The sequence below is a fragment of the Morus notabilis genome, unplaced genomic scaffold, assembly GCF_000414095.1.
Source record: "Morus notabilis unplaced genomic scaffold, ASM41409v2 Scaffold518, whole genome shotgun sequence".
Classification (NCBI taxonomy): Eukaryota; Viridiplantae; Streptophyta; class Magnoliopsida; order Rosales; family Moraceae; genus Morus; species Morus notabilis.
In genome coordinates this window covers 1,519,739-1,529,606 of record NW_010366577.1, presented here as the reverse complement: position 1 = coordinate 1,529,606, position 9,868 = coordinate 1,519,739, and positions in this window count along the sequence as shown.

Sequence of the window (9,868 nt, the reverse complement as noted above, 5' to 3'; positions counted from 1 at the left end):
ATAATAAAAAAATTAGAATGAATAATTATGAGATATTATTGATAGTACTTTATATAATTTTTAATGAAATTTACAAAAATAAAAAAAACCATATAAAAGTAAAAATAAATTTATTACTAATGGGAGAGGCTGTGGCTTAGGCACGTCCTCTCATATTAGTTGTAGAATATACAAAGATAACGTGTCAACATGGTACACTTTTAAGTTAATAAATATTTATCAAGCTCCCTTAAATTTTTATGTTTATTTTGACTTGAAATGTCGTTGTCGATCGTCAGGTGGAAAATTCTTGGCAATTTGGTAAAAGTTGACTGAAGATATATATATATATATATCCCGTTCATTTTATCAATTTAAATTTAAAATTTAAATTTTATTATAGTAAAAAATTTTTAAAAATAATTACATTTAATTTTTTTATTATAATAAAAAACTCTCATATAAAATCACATTTTAACTCAAATTATAAATTTAAATCAGCAAAATGAACTGCTCATAAAATCAGCTCTCATTTATTATAATATATTTATATATGGGTCCATATATCTTATATTAGTTGGTGGGGTCAACACACAGAATTTTTTTCCCTTCTGGCTTGGTCTCCACGCAAATTACGTGAATCCTTTATTTTCCCTTCTGTCTTTTAGTTCCTCTCTTCCATTACTATGTATTATAGCTCGAGAGTATATATTGTTGACACAAAAGTCACTTTTATTTTCGCTACCAGGATTAATAAAAAAATGAGTATACTGAGAAAGACTTTAAGTATTTGTGGCGTTATTCCCCTTCTGGGCTCTGCCATCACAACTCTCATTCACTACTTTTCTTCTTCTTCTTCTTCCATGTCATCAGACGGCAACAAAGATGATTTGGCAACTGCAGATAATAGAGCGGCCCAGAAGCATTACCGGCAACCTCAACACATCCGGACCTCTTGATCTTCTCGTGATCATCATGCCTGCATAATATTATTTTTAATTTGTAGATTTTATGGAATGCATGTGCACCGTTAAGTTTAGCCTACAATAGTGTACGTTTTTGTGGTTGTTTAATTACTTCTGAAACTTTTATGTTGGAATGTTATAGTATGGATTGATATCACCTACCCGTTAATATATAAAAGTTTTTGCAGTTTGCACTCATGTTCGGTTATCTGTAATATCTTTGAATTTTCCCCCTTCAATATATGATAGTTCTAAATTGTAAATTTCTACTCTTTATCATGCTCCCGATCATCATTTATTGCATGAGTATTATCTAGCGACTAGCTTAAAAGTTTTTTTTTTCTTTGTTTTTCTTTTCCTGAATTCCAAACTTAAACTGAATGGACTCACGAACTTTTGGATCTATCACTGATTGAAAAAAAAGACTTGAAGTTACAATATGATATTGTCATTGTAGAAAGTCATGGATCAAATTATGCGATTGTCAAACATAATTGAGCACTAAAGCAATAATTTCTCCTCTTTTCCATAGTGCTGTCCCATCAGCAATTTAAACATACCAACAAAAAAAAAAAAAAAAAAAAAAAAAAAAAAAAAAAAAAACCTCAGTAGCAAAGGTTGAAATGTCGTTGTCAAATGGAAATTCCTTGTAATTTCTTGTTCAACTAAGGAGACTAAAAGAAAAGACACCCATAAACCTGCATAATCCTAACCAAACATAGTGCTAAAATAACTTGATCAACATTGATTGTACTATGATCACTGTAAATATCTCTTCAGTAGTTCGCACATAATTAATCTAGTACTTTGTTTAGCAGAGTACAATGAACATGACGGAAGCCTCAACCATTTGATCAGCTATCTTCTTCTTCTGAGTCGCGCGTTGAGAATTTTCATCTATTACTTATTTTCTTCTTTTTCTTCTTCTGCGAGAGCCGCAAAAGATGATGATGATGATGATGATGTTGTAAGTGCGAATAATAGAGCAGCCCAGATGCATTTTTGGCAACTTCAACACATGCTGACTGTTTGATCTTCTCTCGGGAATTTTACCTTTATTTCATAAACAGCTTGTTTTCACTTTTATTTTGACATTTTATCCTATTTTTTCTTTCTTTTTTTTTTTTCATTTATTTATTGTGGTCTCTTACCCTTTTTAATCTTCCATTCCGCATTGTTTTGTTTTGACATGTAATTTGTTATTTTGATTTTAATTTTTTTTTTTAAAGAAAAGTGGACTTTTATTAAGCAGACGGCAAATGATCAGCCATTACAAGAGGGCTAAGACATATATATGGGATCATTAAGAGAATTACTGATGAGGAATAGTCGCCTAGTGTATACCTGTCCGCCCAATCTTCCTTCAAACACCATTACTTGGGTTCCTGTCTCGCCAATTACTCGAGAGAATCATACAAAATACAGCCACATCGTCCCTAGTTCCTATCAAGGGAAACACCTATATATTACTGTGTTGTATTTTTTCTCTTTTTAGAATGTAAATGTATTGTCCTTAAATAACTGCTGTATTGTTGGTAATGAGCTGTAAAGAAATAATATTTCTCTGAAATTTCGGAGCAGTAAACCCAAAGAAGTTGATAACCAAACATCTTGAGGGGGAGGACAATCCCATAGATCAGGAGCATCATAAACATCCTGATCCTTGGCCTCATCGCATAATTGGGCACGTAGTTAGTACATCCTGATCCAGAGTCACGATGTGAAACCTTCTTTTTCTCTCTGCACAAGGGTTATTTTAAAATTTTAGTTTGAATTTAAAATTAATTTAAATTTGAACTCTTAATTATGATATGTCCATTATTGATTGAACGTAAGTTAAAAATTTTATTAAATTTTTTAGTAGAATAGAAAAATTTACAAAGTTTTTTTTTAATATTTAAATTAGTACTCTAGATTCAAATTAAATTTTAAATCATAAAAATATCAAAATACTCTTAAAATAGTAAATTACATGTTAAATTCAGTTAAAAACTTAACAGATGGAATTTTTTTTATCAACCTTTTAATATTTAAGGAGAACAAATGTTACATTTTAAAAATTAGAATTTTTATAATTAATATAAAAAAAAGAGCAAGCACGTGCAAGGCAAGTGCCGGTCTTAATTATTAGTAATAACAATATAGTGATAGTGAAAAAGGCAAGTGCTGGTCTCATTCAGAAATCCTCCCTCAGAGCTCTCTCTTCTTCACAACCCAATCTCAAAAACCCTAACGTCCATTAAATTCCCCAGCTCACCCGTTAGCTTCTTCTCATGCTTCCCAAATCCGAGTATTGGAATTTAGCTTTGATGAAATCTTTCTCTGTTTGCCTAATCAAATTTGTTCTAGTGTTATACTTTACCTTGTGGTGCTTATTTGTTTCCAGATTACTCCCTGATGTCGTATAGAAGTATATTTTTTACCTGTTTGCTTCCTGTCGTTTTGGACCGCTTCCCCTTATGTCTTGTTGTCGTTTTTAGAACTTCTGTTTTTACATCAGGTTAACGTAAGCGTTGGTAGCGTAACTGCTATGATAATGTATGATGCTCCAAATATTGATATGATGATGGCCACTAGATTTCTGAGCCTCTTGTTACTCAAAAAAAAAAAAAAAAAAAAAAAAAACCCAATCCCTTGTGTGTTTTTTTTTTAATCATTATTTTATTCTATTCTTTTTTTTTTTTCTCGTGGTTTGTTTCCAACTTTCCATTCAATTATTGTTATTAATCTAATTTAAATCGTATAAATAGAGTCTTTTTTTTTTCGTTTATTGATTCTTATTGTTAATCTGAATGGAGTTTATATATATATATATATATTAAGCTCTTTGGATAAAAATTTGCTCAAGTATTTTACTGAATCAAAAATTATTTCAACTTATTAAACTGAAATAATAACTTCAATTGCACATGAATAATGGATATTGAATAACTTTTTTTTTAAATACTCATTTTTTACTATATTTTTGTACATGTTTTAGTTTTTCTTTAATGTAAAATTTTTTTATTTATATTATCAACTTTAAAAAAAATGAAATTTTCATATAGGGAAAAAAATCCAGTTCAAATTAGATATTCTTACACATTCAAATGCCAGTTCAATTTGGACGCCAATTCAATTCAAACTATAGTTCTAAGGTCTCATCTAAACACTAACTCAGATTATATTCCATGGTCGGATTAAAAGTTTTGTTGCATGTCTAAATGTTAGTTTGAATTACTATTTAAATTACATTGTTAAGATTTTTTGTTTAAATTAAAAAAGTTCAAATCAACACAATTCAGATCAGCGAATAAACGGGCACATAATTGTTTATGAACGATTCCGTTCAAGTCACTATACATTAAAATTTTATACCATAACTGATGTAAATGTTAATGTCATTTGTACGATAAAATATATTATTTTTATTATATTTTAATGTATAATACTATTTAAAATATAAAAAATCTACTTTATTATAGTCATTAAGTTTTTTTTTAATGGAATAACTATTAAATTTTAAAAGTCCTAAAATGAAAATTTTAATTTTAAATAATCTAAATATGTAAAAACTATAATAATTAAATGAAAAATTAAATATATCAATCATTAACAATTAAATATCATATGACAAATTTGTCAAAACCAATGACACTATATCAGAGCGTTTTTTATACCCAAATACAAACTTTTCGTGGGCACATCAATTATAAACGGCAGGGAAGACAGCTCTAACGTTTGAGTTGACATGTCGTTTTGAGCGTGCACTTGCAGAAAATGTGGATCACAGATAATGATGGGAATTGTAAAATAGGCCCTACCCGCAGGCAAATGTATTCCGTACAAATACATGAATCATGAATGTACTCACTAGCAACCATAAATTCACTATCACATGATCAAAGGCCGTATTATTTGTTTACAGGAACTTTTGTGGTTGGGTTTCTGGTTTTAAATTTTTTTTTTTTTTTTTTTTTTTTTTTTTTTTTTTCTTGAATCTCGTTTGGTTTCCAAACTATTTGTTAAGCAAATTTTTTTTTTTTTTTAATCTCTTTTGGTTTCCAAGCTATTTGTTAAGCATTTTCTTTTTTTGAATCTCGTTTGGTTTCCAAACTATTGTTAAGCATTTTCTTTTTTTGAATCTCGCTCTTTTTTTTCTTGTTTTTTTTTTTGAAATCCTTACATATGTATAGGTAGCATTCTTGCACAATTAATTATATGTGATGTTAATTTGTCACATAACTTAAACACTAACACGCAAATTATACAGAGCAGAATAGCGTGAAAGAATTTTTTAGGTATTGCCAAACTTTCATAAGGATCGTCAATTTACAGTTGTAGGATTTTGAAAGGTTAAAATTGTAGGATTAAAATTAGTAGTTATACTCTAATCATCTGATTTCAATATGTAAAGAACACATATTTTATAGTACTTTACCTCAATTTTAGGCTACGTCCGCTTAGAATTTTCTCTCTCTCGAGGATGATTTTCTTAGAGAATTACAAAAATATTGGAGAGCTAATGCCTAATGCCAAGACTTAGACTTAGGCTACTTTCCAGGGTTTAGCACTTTATTTATAATATTGAAATTAGGTTAGCTGATCTCTAAATAACTCATATTTATCTTTAATTTTTTTTTTATTTAAGTGGTTTTCTCCTACTTACTTAAATAAAAGATAAGGAAATGGCTTGATATCAACTCCGAATTTTCTAAAAGATTGAATTAGGATCTATATATTATTTGAGGGTATTTTTATAAAATGAAAAGTATATGGGTCTGCATATCGATTAATCTCGTATGCGGTCCGGACTCAAATCACATGTTCAATTTTAATGTCGTAATTAGTGTCTAACCACTCACATTATGACACGTCATCTAATAAATTTAAACTTAAATTATTAAAAAGTTAGTTAAAAGATATTTTAAATTTTTTAAATGATGTGTCACAATTTAATTGATTAGATATTAATTAAGACATTATAATTGAACATGTAATTTGAATCCATGCAGCCTACAATGTTATCTATATGTTTTTCTATCTTATAATCGAAATGTAGAGCTCGGTAAGCCATGAACACTAAGGCACCATTCATTTTACCGATTCGAGTTTAGAATTTGAGTTTTATTAAAGTAAAAAGCTCTCAGAAACAGTCACATTTAACTTTTTTATTATAATAAAAAATTCTCATATAAAGTCACATCTCAACTCGAATCAACGAATTAAACATGCCTTAATTTCATCATTTCATATACTTTTTATGTTATTCAAACACTAATAACTTGAATTGAGATTGTGTTTGAATTGCGATGAACAGGATCCGCCTATCTCTTCCTATAGACAGTGGCTAAGTGCAAAGAATCAATCAAACCAATACAATTTGAAAGGTTTTGAGATTGTTTCGTTGGTCAATGTAAAGTCAGTCAAAAAGAAAAATATATTGAACTTGGGGACCCAAAAAAAAAAAAAAAGTTGGAAGATATGGGGTCCACAAGGACCAAGTGGAACCCCACCGTAAATTAAAAAAAAAAAACAAACAAACAAACAAACATGAAACAAAAGAAGAAAAGAGGAGGAGAGGTGTCCCTCTGTCTTTTGTTTTGGGGAAGAAAGCCCGTAAAAAATAATTATTGAGAACGAAGATGATAAATTTATCTCATTTATTTTATCATTTTAAATTATAAAAAATTTAAAAAAATGTCACATTAATTTCATGAGAGCTCACAGGCAGTGCTTCAAACGTGCCGTAGGCGAGGAAGGAACGCACATTCAATCCACGTCAGCGGTAGCACGTGTCAGAAGGACAGTTAACCGAACCTCAGATATTCTTGCAAGCGTCAATCGTGGTTAAAATGTGGTCGCACACGTGTCTAAATCACCTACCCTTTTTTTTCTTATTTATTTATTTATTTATAATTGTCTAAATCTCCCTCGTTATATTGACGCTCTCATTACACAACTGGAGGAACCGGAATCAAGTGACCCGCCTTCCAATTGCATATTGCACCAATACCATCGCCAATCGCGTGCAATCACGCTCTAACAGCTGGATATTGGACCAGGATATTCTGAAAAGAATAGAATATCGCGGAAGTAAATTGAAAATTTACTTTAAATTTTGACTGAAAATAATAACCTTTTCTATATATAGGGCACCTCCAGTTATTAACATTCTTTTTTCAATTTGCAATTTACATTTTTTAAATTTATTTAAAATTATAAAGTATGAAAATAATGTTTCAATACAAATATGTTTTTTAATCGTTTCTCTAAAAAATAAATAAGTAGATATGATAATCATTTAATTTTTTTAAGTCAAATTAGAATACATGTTAAGCAATTTTTTAAGAGACGCTAATAATATTTTAATAATGATAAATTTATATAAATATAGCCAACTTATAATTATTTTTCAAAATTAAAAATGATATTCATGAAACTTTTTCTCATAATAGTGTAAAATTAATGTGTTTTAAATTTAACCTAAACAAAATTATAATATTATGAAAATCGGATGCATAATGATGGTTAGAGTTGAAAATTAGGGCCGCCCGGCCCGAATCGGCTCGGCCCGGCCCGAGCATGATTTATAAAAATTTAAAAAAAATAACAAAATTTATAATAAATAGTGAATATTGTGAAATTTTAATGGAATAAGACTTTATTTATGTAATTATAACTGCCTCATTAAAAATCTTACCAACAAAAACCCATTGGGATAAAACCTTGGTAAGAAAAAAAGTTTGCAATATTATTTTCACAGTTACAATTTATATCTACTTAAGAAACAAAAATATGTAACTGCCTGCTACACTACTCTTGGCATCAGAAGCGTCATCGTCAATGTATAAGTTTTGAAATTGATCCATTAAATCGCTGTCTTCGGCTGTGTGTTTCATTCGCAAAGAAGCATTTTCCCAATCTTTTAGACATACTAGCACCTCAACCATTTCTGGAGTCAACGAAGTCCTTCTTTCTTCAATTATCCACTCAGCTATGCTAAAGGCAGATTCTGAAGACACCGTTGATACTGGAATAGTCAAGATATCACGTGCTAATATTGAAAGTATTAGAAATCTTACACCTTATACCCTCCACCATGCCAAAATTTAGAAATTGTCATCATTATCAGCACCATCTATCACCGAGAATTCTATCTCAAGGTATCTGTTGAGCTCCCTATATTGTGTCGTCGTTGGTGTTGATGGTGGTGGCATGCCACTCGGAGTCACAGTTGATGACGAACTAGAGCCACCACGATGAGAAGATATAAAATTCTAAAACTTCTTTTTTGAGCGGGCCGGCTGATCTTGTTGTGTTTGATGAGTTGTCAAGTTACCGAACTTGTTCTCGTAAATTGCATAAATCTCAAACAACTTCTCACGTGTGTTAACAACCTGTGAAGTATAATCTATGTCCAACTGGCCACCGATATGAGAAAGAACATTTCCAAGACTGGATAATTTACTCTAGGATCCAAAATAATAGCTAAACAATACAACAGAGAAATTTCAGACCAATATTTCCTAGACTATGCTTCTATTTTTTCTACTATCGATTTAAATAACATATCATTTCTGTACGTTTCAAATAAGTCTGTAATCTCACAAATTTGATGCAACACTGATGGAGAAGTAGGATAATAAATATCATAAAATAAAACGGTATAATCATAAAAAAACTCCAAAAAAGACACAAATCGTTCGCAAATCAACCAGTCATCTTTCTGTAACATTGTTTTGTCCATTTTTGTATTGAAAAAAATAGTGATAATATTTTTATATGGCAAAGTACTCTTCAACATCATATATGTTGAATTCCACCTAACAGACATGTCAAGACCAAACTTTCTAGGCTTCATATCTTCTGCTTTACAATACCTCTTAAACTCAACAATGCGGGGGTTTGAATTATGAATCCAAGAAATGGCATTTCGAATATTATCAATTGCAAAACTTACCATACGCATACCTGATTTGACAATGAGGTTAATTATATGGCATGCATACCTTTGATAAAGTAAAACTCCACCACTATACGAGTTTATAAGTCCCTCCAACATCGATATCGCCTTTGCATTAGCTGTAGCATTATCTAAGGTGATAGAGATAATGCGGTCTCGTATACCAAAATCTTGAATAACACTAACAAGTCTCTCAACAATATTGTCAGCATTATGTGAACAATCAATAAGTCTAAAACTAATAATTCTTTTTTGCATATTCCATTTAGAGTCTAAATAATGTGCAACTACGCTAAAATAATCTTGATTCGCTTGACCACTCCAAATATCAGAGGTTGATGCAATTAAAAAATTTAATGCACCCATTTCAGCTATTAATGCAAGACGCATTTTCTCATAGTATGCAATTGTTGGAAAATTAATGGCATCGAGTGCGAAGCGGAATTTAAAAAATTTTAATCAACGTCAAAGCTCAATTAAAAAATTTAATGCACCCATTTCAGCTATTAATGCAAGACGCATTTTCTCATAGTATGCAATTGTTGGAAAATTAATGGCATCGAGTGCGAAGCGGAATTTAAAAAATTTTAATCAACGTCAAAGCTAAACAAAAACATGTTCATGATGCTATATAACATAAATACTAAAGATCTAAAACATACCTTTTGAGATTTCAGGAAACTGCACATCTGACAGATCTAAGCGTTCCAAACAGCAACCGGAAGAGCCTCAACCAACTGGTCTTCTTTGCTATTCTCGTTTCCACAATCGGTGTGCGGGTGGGCACACGTCGTTTAATCTCCTCTAGGTATTCTTGATCTCCTTCCAATCACAAGAGAGCCAAAGAAAAAATTGTTCTTGAGAATTAAACAATTTTTCCTCTCAGGAATCTTTTATCAATAGCCTCCAAAAAGTCTCTCAAGTGATCTAATGAGTAATGTGACTTAATAGGCTATTTATAGTGTTTTGAAAGTCATAC